Below are 18,714 nucleotides of genomic sequence, written 5' to 3' on the forward strand. Positions count from 1 at the left end.
AGATATTTTATTTCATCCAGATTGGAAATAAATATGTCAAAAGAAGGTACCAGAAGTACAGAACAGGAAAACATGGGAAACTCATCCGTTCTCAGAAAGTTCTGCTCCCTGCTATGTATGGACTGATTTAAACACAGAAACATGAGACTTTGGTATGAACTCTGGTTATTTTTTAAATCTAATTTACTTTAAACATTGATGAGCTCCTCTCAGATGAGATCCACTTTCTCTCTGATTCAGCTTCTATGAATTTCTAGAGGAACATGAAGATATTCACTGAACATTTAATTGACAAGAAATGTACATTCTTAAAATAATATATTCGCCTGTATCTCCATTTTATCATCATTTTCAGCCTTCCTTATTAGCCATTTTTTGGTTGAAACATAGTCAAGAAGTGTCCCTTTGAAATTAATAAGGTTGAAGGAAAAAGCAGCAGAAGGGCAGAAAATCATGGCCCTTTACTCCTAAACTTATATGAAAAGTGTCACACTATGCCTTGAAATGTCAGACTTATTGCCTAAGATAAAACTCTCTGCAAGAGGAATGCTCCAAGAACTATATCTGTTTTCCAGGCTATTCTTTTTCTGGCATGTTAGAAATGAAAATGAAATTTCTTGTGGCTGTGTAAAATAAACTTCTAAACCCTGTTATATAAAAATTAATGTTTGCTTAGAATTGCAAAATGGCAAATTTGAGTTATAAAAAAAATTGGACTGTGTGAAGTTTACACAGATTTATTTTATATTATCATTTTTGCCAGACTATAGTATTTGAACATAAATAAAATTATAGATAGAATTATACAGCAAAAATTACAAAAAATATTTACCAAACCAGAGGAAATAAAAAGATGACAAATTACATAACATGAAAACAACAGAGCTGATATTTATTAAGAAAACCTGTCATCCTGAAGGACCAATAGTGTTACCAATGTTTTTCAAACAAAGCAGCACATCACACTGAAGAATGCCACATGTCAAGAAAGACCGGTTAAAAATCAAAGCAATTCCTACTAAATAGTATTTTTAATTATTTTGATAGGAATAAGGTGAGTGATTAGATTGCAACATGGACCTAAAATTGTAGAAATGAACTGTTCTTGTTTTCTCTTTTTTAATATTTTTTCCCCTCAAGGAGGAACAGTCTCGAATTTTTCAAGTACAGACTTACAGACACAAAAAATTTACTGGCACTTCTAACACAAGTGCTAAAGTGCATTGGATGAAGTCAGTGTGGAGCTCTGAGTAACAAGAAGAGATTCATTTACAGACTCTTAGACTGTGCAACTCTTCAGAATATTTTGGATACAGCCTTGGCAGCAGTGACCATGTCTGGGACTGGCACTGTTTAACACCTTTGCTGGTGCCGTGGGCAGTGGGATCGAGGGCACGTCTGCCACCAGCACCAAGCTGTGTGGGGCAGTCCCACACTGGAGGGAAGGGGTGACACCCGGAGGGACTGACAGGCCTGGGAGGTGGCATCTCTTCTTTAGCAAGTGCTGCCTTTCAGTACAGTTGTTTTTTCTGTGCTGTTTCACTACAGGAAGTTCAGCTGAAGCAGGATGCACATTAAATCCACCTCCTTGGCAAGCTCCTGCGCAGAAGTTTTTGCAGGCTCTGCTGATATGGACAGCAGCATTTTTAGTTAATCTCACACTAGCTTTACCAATTTTCTGTGGAGAAATCCAAAGCACAGAAAACTGAAAGCATATTGTTTGTGAAAGCCTCCATATGCTGAGAGTAACTTATTTCTTAGAGCAAGTGGCAAAACAGTTGGACCATTTTTCTTAAAGATGTGACAGCCAAATGCTGAGACTGAACAAAGACAGCAATTAAAAAAATGACACAGTGAGTGGGGATGGATATGGTCTATCATTACAAACTAGATTCACACTGAGACTGGCAGGTGACAGACCAGGTTCTCTGTACTTTAAATTATTTTGGAAAAGTGTATGCCAATTAATATTCTTTTCATACTACTGATGCAATTACAGCTGCAGCATTGTAGCCAAGTGTAGAAATTAAAATATGCCTTTTTCTCTTTATTGCAACTAGACTATGCTTTCACTATTTGGACATAGCATCAGGAAAAAGTCTTCCTTTTCTTATTCCTCCTTCTCCTTCTGCACCTTTCCACCCATGGTTTCAAACTCTGGATTTATGCTTTTTAACAGAAAATTTCAATCTCTATTGACATTAGCAGGCAGAATCTGTCAGCATCTCCTATGTTGATTATAATCTATGATGCAGTTAGTGTTCTGATTTCTTGTATCCCTAGACAAAGGTTCAGAGGGTTGGTGGCCCTAAAGAAAAATACTAATTTCAGCTCTGACTCAGTAAATATTTCCTTTTCAACTTAATTGCAATTTTCTTCTTGGTCAAAATTAAAAATTATATGGAGCAAATTGACATTAAAATAATGAAGAAATTAAAAAGCTTTTATGCTGAAACAGTAATGTGCAAGAAGTCAGAATAGGTTCACAAAACTAAAAGCCACAGCTCATTGTGACCAATGATATATCTTGATGCCTTACCTCTTAATTCAAAAAATGCAAAATAAATGAACCACAAACATTAATTGACCACATTTCCTACCATGCAAACAGCACTTCTTGTCTCTAAATAGCTTTGCAAGCACTAATTAGTATTCAAATCTGGGGAGACAGGAAACCCCTGCATCTCTGAGTATTTCAGTCAAAACAATGAAATAACTGAGAAAGACGATTACATTCCTAAAAACTACAGCCAGTACAGAATTTGCTCTGAAACAGTAAAGTGCACTACATTACACCACAAAAGATCACACCAGCCTTGAAAACTTATACCTGAAGTACATAAGGCAATATTTGAAAAAACTGCTAGGCCCTGGAATAAAAATTGATTTCTATTTTGATTTGCGGTATAGTTGTGCTTCTAAAGTGCTGCCTCACTTTGATATCCAACACAAATGTTCAATTACTTGCCTTAGTTTAACTACATATTTTTGAATGGAATTTATTTTAGGACCCCAATAATTTGGTTTTCTCAGGATTAAAAAATGGTGCTCAGTGACATGGCCTAGTGGTCGACTTGGCAGTGCTGGGTTAGAGGCTGGACTTGATGAACTCAAAGGCCTTTTTCAACTTCAACCTTTTCAAGTCTATGAGTCTATGAATAGTATAGAAACAGCATGGAAATTCATACACTTAAGAGCACAACAGTGCTAGAAGACAAAAATTTTACTTCAGTTTTGTATCTAACAACGTCAGTTCAGGGAAACTCAAAAGATGCATGAGTAAAGTGCTTAATCTCAGATGATGTCTCAGCTGACAAATTTTAGGGACATCTGCAACTGAAGGTTGTACCTGGCCAAACTTAGTTTGTAGTTTCTCCACTCATCTGTCTCATCTCTTGCTTTGAAATTGTAATTTTGGCTTCTAAGGCTTCCCCTGGCAACGCTTTCCATATGAAAGTTAAGAGTTATGTAAAGAAGTATCTGCTGTCTGAAAATTTTAGAGGCAACCAGTTAAATTACTGTATGTGACAACCCTGTTCACTTTCCTTGCAGAATTCATTGAAGTTTGCTGCATCTCCCTGCTGCATCTTTAATGCAGCTCTGGCTTGAAGCACAGTCAGAGATAACACTTCACAGGAGCACAGAAGACACAATTTGAAGTCCTAGATCATTCATAATATAATTCCAGTAACGTTTACCATTGCCTTGGGAGTCTTTGCAGCCTTTCCCAGCAGAGCAGACTATGTTGGCTGCTCAAAGAAGAGGAAGCTGATTTGCATATTGCCATGTATTAATATGAAAGGTTTTGCAGTTCATTGGCAAGTTACTATTATCATAAAAGCTGTGTGGGGTTTTGGTTTTGTGTGTTGGTGGTCAACGTCTCCTTCCTGTGCATGCAGCTGAGATGCACTTCTCATCCATCCCATCCTGCTTCTCCCAAAGAGAACTCTAGAACACTTTTGTAGATGATTTTATGAAACTTTCATTTCCTAACACGCACACAAAGAAATACACAGCTCTAAAATTTTTTGACTCAAAATTAATGTTTATGCAGAAGTGATGAGAATGAACAAACTAACAAAAAACCCATTCAGTTTCCATCTATGGAACTTAAGAGTTTTTAGTTTCTTCCCCATTTAATCTCACTTTTATAGACCCTTGTGAAATTCTCTTTAAGATCACTAATTTTGAAGTCAGACCAGGCAGGAAATTCAGTCCTTTAGTTTTGGCAGAAGGACCAGGAAAATAAAAGATTTTATGAAGTCATTTCTAGTTCCTAGAAAGCCATAACTCTGTATCCAGGAAGTTGGTGCTAAGGAAATAAAAAATTCCCTTTCCAAATGAAAATTATAATTTGTTGTCAGGGAGAACAGCACAGTGTTGTTACAAATTAAAAAAAAAAAAAAAGGAAATCACAGGAAAAATCACTCCCAAAAAATCACACAATCAAAAGAGTTATTCAGTGTAATTATACCAGGAAAAAGAATTTTTTATGAATAATATTTCCTGTGAAGTTTGCAGTGCAGTACTGTGGATATCTGGGAGAAAATGTATCATGGCTTAGTCAATCTCTCAGTTTTTGGAGTTTTTTTTTTTGCTTTTCTGCTTTCACAAAAGGTGTGACACAAATTTACTTTAAGTAATTATTTTGATCTGATCACACTACATAAAGAGTTACATTGACAACGCTGAAGGAAGCCTCATGCTAAGAACTCTTTTTTTTTCCTCTCTTAGCTTCATAGGAGGTAAGAATATCATCATAAATTTAAAGCACTTACTGTTTACTGACTAACAGATGTTAATATTTTTCAGCATTCTTCCCAGGTCAGGAATCATGATAATTATAGAGTAGCTCAAGAAATTAATTTTTATTGCTTCTAGCAAATATTGAAAAACTGAAGATACAATGGCAAATATAGAGATTTTACCTGAAAACCAGCTCAATTTTTAATGACTGTGATCAGGCTCATAAAAATGTGTTTGGCAGGGACACATAAAGCATTGCTCTGAAGAGGCATTTTTACTGACATTGTGGCTAACAGGTGGCAGTGTTTTCACCTTTATTTATCAGTGGTCTGGTAATGAATATCTGATCTCTTTAATTAAATGTTTGGAAGCCAGTTACATTTGCAAGTTAAATTTAATTTCATATTTTCATGTTCATGTCAAGTTTGGTTCTAAAATGTTACTCCATTCCTACACATAGGCATCCCAAGAAGTGCTTGTTTATAATGTTCTGATGCAGACAGAAAAACTCAAAAGCAGCAATATGAATGTTAAAGTGAAGTGTTTCTCAGCTGTAAGAGCTGCAGCTGAATCTGATCTCCACAACAGTGTGTGGTGAATACATTACAGTTAAGCACAGAACCAAACCTTTAGGTCACAAAACCTCCAAATCACTGTTTCCTCCTCCTCTTTCCACTCAAGTGACCAGTTCTGCCTCCTATTATATCACACACCAAGGGTAAACACTGCACTTACCCATCAGACAAGATGTTGCTCTAATAATGCCTATAATAAGAGCTGCAGCATCATTTCCATTCCTCTACCTGTGTATGTAGCAGTTGTCTAACAGCATGGAACAATGCAAAAAGGCCTTTTTGGAAAAAAATATGAATTCTGTTCAGGCAATCTGAAGTGCTAAAGTTAGATGAACTCCCACTGAAAAGGCCCAAAAAAGTATATAGGCCAGGTCCAGCAATGTCTTGAGTCAACAGTAGGTTAAAAATCTCCCAAATGCATACCAAGTAATCAAATCCATTTGATAGTTTGATATGAAAAATGTTGATAGTATGCCAGCACCTTTGGTAAAGGACACTGACAAAATATTTTTATCTGAAATGCCACACTGGTATAAGTTCCCCAAAATCTTATTTTTTTAAATATATAAAATACATAGATATTTATTTATAAATAAATAAAAAGAAATATAATTATATATATATTACAATATATATAAATAAAATACAATAAATGCATAATACAATAATATAATATTACGTGTATATACACAATATTTATTTATAAATAAATATATCTTTTATGTGGAAATAAAATGAATAAAATTTGTTCCTCAGATGAACAAATATCCTGACAACACAAATAAGTCTTCCTTGACTTGGTTTAGCGTGTGAGACCTGGCTTACTGTCTCAGTGCTTCTTCAGTGGTCAGTCTGGTCAAGGCATACCAAAAACTTTTAACAAAATTTCCCATCTTTGGGCCCAGTTAATATCATTATACTGTTGCTATGTGTCCATCTGTACTAGACAGGCAAAATACAGTTATTAATTTACTTTGTTTTAATTATTAGAACACCATTAACTCATTGAGCTGGACTTTGTTGAAAAATCTGTAAGGATGGTAATGCAGTGTTTTCCTTGGCCACGCTACAAAAACTCGTTAAATTACAGTTCTGGTCTCTAATGACTTGCTTCTTATCGGACTCATGCCAGCAATTTGAGTATGCTCAAAAGTCTCTTTGTAGCTCTATTTACACTGCTTCTCAAGACCCTAATTTATATATTTTGTTTTGCTTTTTTAAATAAATGTTGTGCTCAGAAATGCTGGGGTAGATGAATAACCAGATTTCACCCAGATGCTTGTTCCCAATTCAGAGTGCAGTATCTGAGAGACACATGCACTCAGGAACAAAACTGACTGCAAGTGTTTCCCCAAAGCAGGCCCTTAAAATCTACTCCAAAAATTTGCAGAGTCCCCCAGCAGGGTCTCCCTACCAAAGCCAACATTATTCCAATTTAATTTTCAGTCCCTCATATCATCTTTTTTTTTTTTAGAACTTTCTATTTCACTGCTGACCCTCATGGACCAGTTATAGAACACAGACAACTATTTTTATCCAGAAAATATACACTGCCAGAATTTTATACAAACATTTATAAGGACATGTTGCAATCAACTAAAATGCAGCAACTCAGCCTGCAAATCTAGATTTGTGAGAGCAGTTTTGCAAAGTTTGCTGCTTTTACTGCTTAATCAGCCTTGTGAGCCAGCTCAGAGCACTGGTCTTTATGTGGAAGCATGAACATAGATATTACCAAAGAGGCAACACAGGAAGTAATTTTATATATCTATATATACACACAGAGAGAGATATTTTTAATTCTGCAAGTTAAAGCAAACCAATTTTTCTCTTCAGAACTGAATTCCTAGTACACAGAAACTTACGGTAAGGGAGATACAGCAATGAAGAAGACATATTAGCTTTGATAAGCTAGTTATGTAGCAATTTTAGATGTTATCTGAAGGATTACTTTACCTGTAACCTTACAATGTTAATTCTGAATCTAAGAACCATTCTCATATTTATAATCTACCTATGTTGTGCTTCTCAATTTAAAAAAGGTTTCTCATTGCATGATTTGGAGCATATTTCCTCAGTGAGGTTACTAATTCATGCACAATTATTGCTAAGAGCCAGATTCCAAACTTCATGAAAACAAAGCTAACTTTAAAGGAGATTACTGGGTGTTCTACAGAGCTGTGTCTTGTCTCTGGAAGAGGAAACTGCATTGCTAAAAGGTGTTGAGTGTTTGGAAAAAAAAAACATGAGGAAGCCAATTTTTCTTATAGATGTTTGTATTTCATCTTATACCCACATTGAGACCCTCCAACAAGCCTGCACATTTACCATTTGCCAGTGAAAACGGATCTAATTGCAGAAGTAAGATGGTAATCAGCAGCTTACAGTGTCCTGAAATTAGGAGCTGAAAGCACAGACATAAAGCTGTAGGTACTTTCCTCCAAAGAACTAGTAGATATCTTGAAGAGTTTTGTCTTTTTACCCACTATCATACAGGTCAATTTATTCCTCCTAATTTCAATTGTAAAAAATTTACAAACACCTACTTTTGGTTCTGAAATCCTTATCCCAAATCTCACAATATTGCTCTTTTCCACTGATTTCTATAAGTGATCAATAGAGTTTTTATCCTGTTAAAACCAGGATGTTGTCATCAGAGAAAGCTGCAGTTTAAGGCAACACAGTCAAATCCAAGACAGTGACTCAAAGGAATAAATGTAAGCCAGTGAATCCATGCTCACAAGATTAAATTCTACTCATTTTACACTAGGGGGTTAAAAACACATTAGAAATTTGGTATTGATACAACTTTCTGCATATTTGTATGTTTAAGTCTAGTTTTTTCCCTTTGTGAATAATTGTACTACATATTTGTACCCCTGAAGATGGTGCTTATTTCTGTAAACATCTTGAACCACAGCTGTGCATTATCATTCAGAAAAAATCTGGAGGAGAATTGTAAATGTTAATCTTATTATAAAGTCTTTCAGCCAAAAAGCGTTTTGTAGTCAGCCTATAACGCTTTTCTAAAATTCAATATTCTGCTATACTATTTCCTGTAGAATCATCTTCATTTCCCCTCAGATTTGAGAGAGCTCTCTCTGAGCAATAATCTTAGACGTTGTCCCCAGTTAAGTGACTGCACCAATGGATCCACCCACAGAGAAGCAGCTGCATAAGCAAATAATTCCAAACTTTGTAGCAAATACAGGAATTAGCTTTGCCTTGTCTGAAGCACAAGGTCTAATAAGGTATTTGCTGTTCATTTTTATTTTCTATCACTTCTACACAGAACTCCTGGCATAGCTGCATGGAATTTTGCATAGAGGAAGTGAAGGAGTAAGCCAGATGCACAGTACTAGCTGCAGTTTAAGAGTTAAGAGCATGTGTGTTGCTGAATGAAGATAGCTGAGTATTCCCACTGGGAAAGCAATTCAGCTCCTGGAATTCACCCTGAAGCTGGCAGTGAAAGCCAGATGGAAGAAGGAGTTTGCTGTTTGCATCAGAGACTTCTGCTGGTGACTTTATTCAGACTAAGTCCCAGTGCCTCCATGCCCCTTCTCATGGGACCTGCTGTTCACCAGGCACTCAACCTGAACAACAGGAACATGAAGAAGGAATGAAAGTAGCAGGAATAAAATCTTGTTCCCTTGGAAATGGCAGGTTGCATTCTCAGTGACTGCCATAAGGCTATGGCTTTTTTTTTTCCTATTCTCAGGATTAGCTTAACAAAACCAACATTGTAAACCTGAAAAAAAAAAAAGACATTACTCGATATCAAATGATTTTTTTACAATTTAGGAAGATGATCTATCCCCCCTGTATCCGGCAGCTGTGAAGAGGAGTACTCAAACAGGCTCCAAGCAGAAGACACCCCCATAAAAGATTATTTAGGCAGGGTTCTACAGTCCTGTTTGCTGGCCATTTACTTGACTGTTTTATCTATGAGTTGATGCCTTAGCCTTTAGGAATTTTGTTTTGCAAGTCTTTTTCATTATTCAAGCCCCTTTCCTTTTCTTGAAAGAGCAGCTGAGATTCTCCTCCAAAAACTTATTCTTTAAAATAGGTACTAAAAATTACCAGCAGCTTTTAAGGGGCTTGAAATAGCTAAAACTGAACTCACTACTTTGTGTATTGTCAATTTGTAATTTGGTCAGGATATGAAAGATACTTTTTATTCCCATAACGGGGCTCTTAAAAGCATGGGCTTCTTCACTTAATAAAAAGAACCAAGTCAAGAAATCAATACATGATTCATACTACTAACAATCTGTTTAATATGATACTGCATTTCTATCAGAAAACATGGCTATATGATGTGAAATACTGAAGATGTTAAATAAAATCTACATTCTATTGTATACAATAAATTCTTGTACTTGTTTATAATGGCTGCTGGTTGAATAAAGACCAGTGAGAAATCAGTGGGCATTTGTTTTGTTACCAAATCACACAAACCTGCCAGGGAAACTTCTAAAACTTGATTTAATGTATTCCAAATTTTGCTTAGCATGTGAGTATTTTTGGTTCCCTACAAAACTATATTGTTTAAATTAAGGCACCTTCCAGCATGACTGGAAATTTTGTAGTCACTTATGATTACATACTGCATCTTTCTGTAGCAATTCAGAGATGCAAGCATAAACGTTTTTTGACTCCTGCACAGAAATGTGATGTTTTGTGGTAATGAAAAATGAACAGTAAAAGATTGTACTGGCAGTCCTTCCAATGGAAATAATTGGCATGATGGCATGGGCCACCTGGTATCTGGACTTAGCAGGCTAGGGAAGGACTGGAAGAGGCAAAAAATACAGAGAGGAAACTAGACAGAGACATCCATTACAACCCCATTACCATGCAATACTAAAAGGAAAGGTAACTAACACTTTAAAAGTGTCAGGAAGGTCTATGCTCCAGTAATATCTCTGCAGAGCCAACACAATGTAGTGTTACCCTCACATAAGCATATATACATACCTTCCTAAATATGCCACTTCTGCTCTAACTCAATTTTACAAGTCTTGCAAGCATGAAGATGCTTTAAAACATATTGGGCTAGGTCAGGGGAGAGCAATTGATCAGGTCTTTTTCCTTATTTGTTTCATAGGACTCAGCACGGGCAAGACAGAATGTGTACAATTGCAAACTACTTAAATATTCCCCACAGATCTATTTTGAGCACTCATATTTCAATCAATGGTTCAGAAGGAAGCTGCAGTATAAACACATTCCATTCAAGCAGATTTGCATATTGATGTCAGTAGTTTGAATCAAACCAATTAGACCATGTAGCTATCTATGGAAAACATATGGCAGACTGATAAAAAATCAGTTCTATGTTTAAAATCTACAGTATTTCATTAGCATAGCAAAAAAGCAGCTGAAGGAGGATGCTATTCTTCATGGACTAGACAAACTGATACAAGGAGAACTTGGGCTGGATCTTCAGCTGGTAAAAACCCACTCTGAATACAGTGGTGAATTGAAATGGAGCTAGTCAGTCTGAAAGCAAACACATGCTCATGTAGACACTGAATCAAGTACTGATTTCTCTTTGTTCTCAGTTCTTTATCTGTGAAATGGGGCTATCCCATTTTCTCACTCATTCTTATTTCAATTAAAGAGAAAATTCTTCAGAAAGGGCATTATCTCTTACTTTGCTTTTAAAAAACTGCATAAAATTGCAAAAGGCCCATCTATGCTGAGATACTGCCCCAACATAAATAATGGAAGTGGCACCTCAACCTTTTCATCTCTAAGTTTTCCCTTTCATGATGGCCTAAAAGCTTTTCTTAGCTCATGTTTATCTTCAGCAATAAATCATGTTTTCATTGCATCTCTTCCTCATTGAGGTGCAAATAACAGAACAAGACAAATTAAACTGTAAAACAGTGGCTGAGGAAAGAAATAAAGAAGGACAGATAAATGAATTCATGTAGGAAAGACAACATTGATTCTAAACACCATCTTTTACTGATGCTGCTTCTCATATTAAAAAGAAAAAAAAAATCAACTCTTTTGAACAGGCAGTGATTTAGCTATAAAAATATCTGGTCTGCAAAACATGACTAATCATCTCATCAGCACCATGCTCATCTCTGTAAATTCTCCTGGCAATAACTGTATGCTAAGCATTTAAGCCCATCCTAATAAAATGTCCACAGCTCCTAGACTGTTCTTTTACTGAATGAAGCACCCACATGATTTGTTAGGTGACATCATTTACAAACAATGGCATTGCTGTCTAGCATGAATATCAATTTAGAAAAAAAAATTATTACACTACCATCTATCTGGAATTCAGTCTTAGCACTGTATAAAGTAACAATATATGCTAATTTCTCCCCCCTCCTACACATTCTTAAGCAAGTTAGTCACATTCTTCAGCAAGTAAGTCAGTTCACTGCAGATAATTTATTCCACTACTTCTGAATCATGAAATGTCAGGAGACATGACCATGGATCAGGATAACATAGTAGTTTTTAAATTATTATTTTCATACATTCTCCATATATATGTATGTATTAAAAAAGAAAGATCCTGGTATCAAAATAATCCACATCTAGAAAGAGTTCAAGAAGAAAGCAAAATGTTGTCCTTTTCTCATTGGTATTCATATAGCAAATGCTGAGGCAAGAAAATTCTGCTAAATGTTGTCCTGTCTGTGAAGCAGAAATAGCTTCAGTCCCTCGTGAAGGGTTTACTAAGTTTATATGAATTACATTCAGAAGCAAGGTTAGTAAAAAATATAAGTTTTGGAAGTATTAAAACACTTCAGTTAAATTAAAACCTACCACCTAAATGCTGAAGTTAATTAAGAATCACAGAAATCTCTGCTGATACCCCAGAAAATCATGTCTCCTTCTGCATATCCAAATCAAATAGTTTTCCAGACCAGGCAGCTAGAAATCAGAATAAATTTAGAAATATAATCATTTCTGTTGGAGAAATCCCTTCAAGAGGATCGAGTTCAACCATTAACCAAGCACTGTCAAGTCATTACTAAATCATGTCCCCAGATGCTACATCCACATGTTATTTCAGTAGCTCCAGAGATGGTGACTCAACTGCTTCCCTGGACAGCATATTCAATGTTTGAGAGTTCTTTCAATGAAGATGTTTTCCCTAATATGCAACCTAAACCTCCCCTGCCACAGCCTGAGGCCATTTTCTCTCTGTGGTGGATGTGCTTGACTCCTTAACCTAAACTGAAGTAGTTTGGTAGAGTCTTCAAAGTATGGAAACACCTGAGCTGGGCCAAGAACTTCTCTGGTTCCAGTTTGTTCTCTGAAAACCACAAAGGAGCAGAGTGATCCATTGAACAGCCACATAAAGGACTAAAAGTGCTGCACACAGAGGAGTAAAAATCCTGTATGGAACCATCCATGTGGCTCAAGTGTAGGTTTGTGCTTAACAGCTTTCCAAAAAACAAACCTGGATGCTTTTTCAAGGTTGTCTTAGCCTCTTGAATCTCAAGCTATTGATGCTCAGCAAGAAAAGTGCTGAATCCTATGCTTCTGAGAAAAAATAGAAAAGCAGATTTTATCCCAGGTGCTTTTTGTCCCCATAGATTGAATATTTGCACAATTGTTTTGTTATGGTGTTGATGTACAGTGTCTGTTGAATTTAAAATTCACTTAATACTGAATGAACTGAAAGAGCAGAACAAGTTACCTAACAAGAAATCAGCAGTGATCGAGGATGGGTATATTGGGGTGCTGGGAGTGACCCACATCTCTCTTGTCCTATTTAATATCTTTGAAGTTAGCAGAGTGGTAAAGAATAGTAACAAAACTGCTGCAAAAATTAGCTTGGATCAGTGGTTAGGCTGCGATCATTTTAATTTGGCTAGATGGAATGGTATACAGCTGGAAAAAAGGGAAGGCAATCAACATAATGTAGACTGAACTGGGAAAACAGTAGATCCAGAAGTGAGATTTGGAAGTTGAATCTCGATAAATTTAAGTTGGATTAGTACAAAAGTTCAAATGGGTTGTGTTTTCTAATTTCAAACTGTCTTCTAGTAATAGCTGTAAATACTTTCTTGGGCACTTTAAAATCAAGATGGGCTCTATTTGGTATTTGTGCTTTAGTCCTATACAAAGTAATAATCCTAGTAAAGGAACAAGCAGTGATTCAGACAGGAGTTTTGCCCCAGCTATACGGTTTTTCTACAGTGGGTGAAGGACTGCATCCCCCCATCTCTGACTATCACTGCAACTTCAGAAACACGTGGCTTGAGAAGTTCTAGAGTCTGTCAGAACTCCACCTCATCAAATTATCAAAACCAGTGTTCAGTAATAACACAGTTTACCACTTCATAATCTCTCCCATACTTGAAAACAACAACTTTGCATCCTTATATTAAAAAGCAAAGCTAGAATTTTATTACTTCCACTGAGGATGTAAAGAGAAAACATAATTATATTTAAACATATAAACAGGCAACAATTCACATGGAATTATTTTAAATGTGTACATAGAACAAAGAGAGGCACCAGTGTGGTATTTTTTTCTGGAATAAAATAAATATATCAAGATCAAATACAATTATTAATATGAAAGTCTTCCTTCACAATTTGTCACCAAGAAAACAAGAAAGCAAAAAGGAAAAAGAAATCCAAGAACTTTATTATTTTTTTCACTGCACACTTTATCAAATACACCTTCCTAAAATCCTGTAAACCTCAAAGCAATAGCACCTGTTTACTCTGAGTGTTAGTCTATAAAAAACTTGCAGCAAAGGTGAATTTATATGAGACCAATATTTACAAGGCCATGTACTTTCCTTGTTCTCTAGAAGAAGAATTTGATGTCAATAGAAGCTAAATTGAAGGTCACTTATATCTCAAATTGCTGCTGATGCTATATTTCAGGGATTTGCTTCTACATTTTTGACCTTTGCTCTCAAAGTCTTATTTCTTCACCATAAAAAAAAGAGATATGTATATATATATACACATATGCATATATATAATTCAAGTCTGTTACTTTCAAATGCAACGTACAAGGTGTTAAGCAACAGAAGTTATTCATCATTAATGAGAGGAGGAAGGAGGAGGAGAAGGAAACAAACAAAAACCCCTCAACACCTGAAACCATTAAGTAAGTCTCAAATGTGATTAACTTGTATAAAAAAAGGCAATGGTTTTAAATTTTGTGTTCAGACACAGATAATGAGTAAGAACATTCTCTAAATTTACACAAAAGGTCATAATTCATCTCGGTTATGGCAAAGTACGTCATTCTGAAGCACTCCTTACCTCACATTTCATGGGTTCTTGGACACAGTGCAATATCACTGTTCAGGGCACCCTGTGCAACCACCCAGGAGCCACTCTGGCAGCCACACTCACACCACCCCAGCCTGTCACTGCTGGGACCAAAGCCCCTTCACAGAGGCAGCTCCAGTGGCCCGACATGTCCCCACTTGGCTCTCTGCACCCTGACACTCACAGCCAGACCAGTTCCCTTACCAGATATCCTGTAACAGGGTCCCAGACACCCAGGTTCTTCAATAAATGTAATTCTGCTGCTATAACTTAAGCTTGAGCTGGTACCTCTAAGCAGACACTTGGAACTCCTGGGCTTTTATTCCCTCACTGTCCTAACTCCAGAAAAGTCTGTGATGCTCAGCACCTGGCTGTCTCTGGGTATCCCTCACCTGGCTGAGCCACAGGTGCTCCTTGTTAAACAAAGGGTGGCAATTCCCAGCCTCCTTTCTCAGCCCCTCACAGAGCTCACCCTGCAGTTGCTCCCCAGCTACCTGCATGGAAGGGATTCCTCAAGAACCACGATGTATTCTGTGTCACCTGTGCCTGTGACACAGATGTTGCCAAGGGTAATGTTTTCAGAGAATCCGAGGTGCACAGCAGTTGGTGCAGGCCAGACAGAGCATTCAGGTTGGTGCAGGGAATTGGGAGGGCGAGATTCCCAGTGGTCTTGAATGCAGTCTCAGCACTGCTGTAGTACAGGCTCTCTTTCATGGCAATACCTTTGGATATCTGTGGCAGCTTCTGCCTTGAAGTACTTTTTGCACTCTTCTTTTCTTGCAGGTTCCCTCCCCATCCTCTCTGAGCTCTGTTGGAGCTCAGGTCGCTGTAGAGCAGTGGCTGAATGGCAGAATTTATAGCTAAGGACATCAAGTAAAATCAGAATTTATTTCCGATATCCTCCTTTCTATGCTGCAAGTGGTGGCAGTCAGACATGTTTGGGAAGGAATATGATCAAACTCACAAAGGGCTGCCCTTAATAGGATTACAGGAGTCAGCAGCTCCCACACCCAGTTTCCCACATATGAAGGTAACATTAAAAAGATGAGTATAGTTCACCTTCAGTGTATCATTAACAGTTTAGTCTCAGCTGTGATGGGTTAGGCTTCTTGTTATTCTTCATTAAAATATCTGGGAGTAGCTAAATATGATTTATAATGGAATTCAGAGTTTTGTAGCCCTTTCCTATTTTGCACATAAGTGCCTTGAGTCTTAGGTTTTTGTTTTTTTTTTTTTTTTTTAGTTTGCCCATTAATACTTTTTTGGTGTTTAGTTGGTTTTTTTCCAGTTTTTGAAAGGCAAGAATATATAAAAAAAATTACAAAGTTCAGTCTTCTCTTCATAGAGCCAATTGATCAATACAAATGGGAGAATAAGATGTCTCAGGGGCAATGATCTCTGATAGGTGCCTTCAGATGATCTATGAAAGCTGAATCATCAAGTCCTCCTGCTTCTGCCCTAATTGCATGGAATGTTCATCAACAAAGAGCATCAGCATCTGCTGGCTTTGGAGATCACTTTCCCAGAGAGGAGGAAGAAGCAAACTTCTATTATATTTGCAGACAAAACCAGTAGACAGCTCAAAATTAAACATACCATCACTCCAGCTCTTGCTGTACCTCTGGTTTCAGAAAAGTTAGGAAATCTGTAACATTCCTATTTACATCAAGTAGAGACAAGGGTATTGTGTTGCCCTATTAACCTGATGAAATTTTATCAATCAATGCATTGAAACAAAAACAGGCTTGCAATTAGGTTCTTGTTGCATAGAATGTGCCACAGTTTAAAACATCTGCTGCATTCAAACATGTGTGGCAGAATTTAAATATTAAATTACCAGCTAATGGTTGTAGGACATATTTTCCAAGACGTCTGATATTATTGTTGCAACAAGATTAGACAGAGATAAGGCAGAATTTGCTTTCCCCCCCCATCATTGGAAAAATCAAGTGTAGCAAACATTAGAAAACTTCCTAGGAACATTTTGTTCTTAACATCATGAATAGCCATGTGCATGAATTCCCCCCTGCCCTGGATGAATGTGAGAAAAACTGTGGATATATGTTGAATGTGATACAGAGACAACTAAAAGCCATTGAGTACTTATTTCTTAGTGCACGTTTTAAGCATCTGGGCCTTCAAAACTGGCAGAAACATATATTTTCCCTCTTGATGCTTTATTTTGGAATTGGCAAGAGATGAAAACAGTGAAACAGCTGTGGCTCAAGCTAATGAATATTAATTTTCCAATACAATCACTTGTCCATGCACACATTCATGCTTTTGGTTGCACCGCTTTATGCACTGTTCTAAAATTGCTTGAATAAGACTAGGTCTAGGGCAGTATATGCAGACAGAATGGGAATTATCTCTTAAATCCCAGACTGTGAGATACAGGACAGAAACACAGCAAGGAAATCAAAGAAAACCTCTCTGTGGGAGCCTCTGTTGTGCAGGTACTTGCTAATTACTCACCACACATGGAGGCGCTAACGGCACTCCCAGGACAGCAGGGCTGCTCATCATCCACCAGCTCTGCTGCTCCACAGCTCTGCTCTCCTGACACAAAACAACATAGCACAGCCAAACATGACAATTCACAAAACTGTGTTTGGGCGAAGAACAGCGTGAGAAAGCAGCTCTACCCAAGAGGCACTTCTTACCCAAAGGTGTCTGAGATTACAAACAGTGCAATGTCACTTGGCATTTTGGGAGAATGTATGTGAGCACGTGTGAGAAGAAACAGTTCCAGGCCATGTTCTGGACTTCAAAAATTTGCAGTTTAGTTTTGTGGCATTCACATTCTCTGGACAGAGAGACATAATTCTGTCTCTCAGGAGAAGTACAGAGAGAAGAGGAGAAAACAATCTTTATCTCTGCTCCCTTGTTTTCCCCATGTGGATTGTGGTATGGAGGTGGTTTACCTGAAGTGATTGCTGGGTTGGATTCTGGTGAAGGTTATTTGGGTTCAGTGACCAATCGGATCCAGCTGTGGCTCAGACTCTCAGCAGAGAGTCACGGGTTTGGGTTAGTTAGTTAGATAGGTAAGTAAGAAGTAAGTATGGAGAATAGGATAGTATCTCTTTAAATAGTATCTTAATGTATTATAGTATAGTTTTAATAACTTCAGCCTTCTGATCTGGAGCCAGACATCATCATTTCTTCCCGTCAGGGGTTGCCTGATTTCTGATAAAGTTTATCGTTTACACCTACCTACCACCATATAACTACCTCAGATTTAAAGCAATGTATTTACAGACAGACACTTTGGATAACTAAAAGGAACCTGATTGCAAATGTTGACTTTGACTTAAAGGAAATAAGTCTACAAAAAATATAGTGCCAATTGATGTGCATAAATATCACTTCTAGTGAAAACAAAATACATTTAAAAGGGAATGTTCCATGCATGTAACAGACTTGTAGAAATATTTTTTCGTTGCTTATCTTAGTTGTGCAGTTTCCCACAACCATTTTAAAATTGGCCAGATCCCTAAAAAGTCTAGTCATTTAGAAGCAATTCCTATTTATTTTTAAGGCAAATCTCTGTACCTGCCCTGTCTTTCAACACTTTAATTAGAGAATCCCAGCTAAGGAGCAAGTTTTACTTACACAGGAAATATAATTAGTTTAGCTATAAGTCAACATTGTATTTGTATGAGGTTTTTATCTTTGCTTGCTTTTATGTGGTCCTCTGTGATAGTCTGCACACTCACTGAAGAGGTTACAGGGAAAGCTTTGTGTTTAATGCACTAGCATGAATAAAATTAGAAACATCTGGTGAAAGAACACCTCACTGAACATAGGCAGCAACAGTGAAGTCTTGCCTGAGGAAACTTCTCTGTGAAGAGGGCTTCTCTCCACACTGTATCCCTATCAAATAGCACTGATGGAGCCAAACTGTATTGCAATATTCATGGTAGCTTTTTAATATCAGGGCTTTGCTGAATTAAAATATTCTAGTATGGTGGGCCTTCAAACAACTAAATACAGCTGACAACCCATGTTGTTGGGTAAAATTTCCACTTTTCTTCTTCTTGCATTTACACCCTAAATACAGAGGATGCCAGTGGTCAGAGGCAATGTTGTATTCTGTCCTGTTTAAAAGAGGGGGGAAATC

At 37.1% G+C, this 18,714-nt stretch overlaps 1 protein-coding gene and 1 long non-coding RNA gene across 2 annotated transcripts in view; one reads left to right on the forward strand and one right to left on the reverse strand.

The window, feature by feature from the left end:
* LOC137482582 (uncharacterized) overlaps positions 1-14,760 on the reverse strand; it is a 35,208-nt gene extending 20,448 nt beyond the window's left edge. The window contains exon 1 of the long non-coding RNA XR_011004159.1: positions 14,586-14,760. This is a non-coding gene — a long non-coding RNA (uncharacterized lncRNA). The remainder of the gene's footprint in view (positions 1-14,585) is intronic.
* The window catches only part of SLITRK4 (SLIT and NTRK like family member 4), a 345,984-nt gene continuing 340,757 nt past the window's right edge, over positions 13,488-18,714 (forward strand). Inside the window, exon 1 of the mRNA XM_068205001.1 lies at positions 13,488-13,498. The gene's annotated coding sequence lies outside the window, so the exon portion shown is untranslated. The remainder of the gene's footprint in view (positions 13,499-18,714) is intronic.

Source organism: Anomalospiza imberbis, chromosome 14, assembly GCF_031753505.1.
Source record: "Anomalospiza imberbis isolate Cuckoo-Finch-1a 21T00152 chromosome 14, ASM3175350v1, whole genome shotgun sequence".
In the NCBI taxonomy this organism is placed as follows: Eukaryota; Metazoa; Chordata; class Aves; order Passeriformes; family Viduidae; genus Anomalospiza; species Anomalospiza imberbis.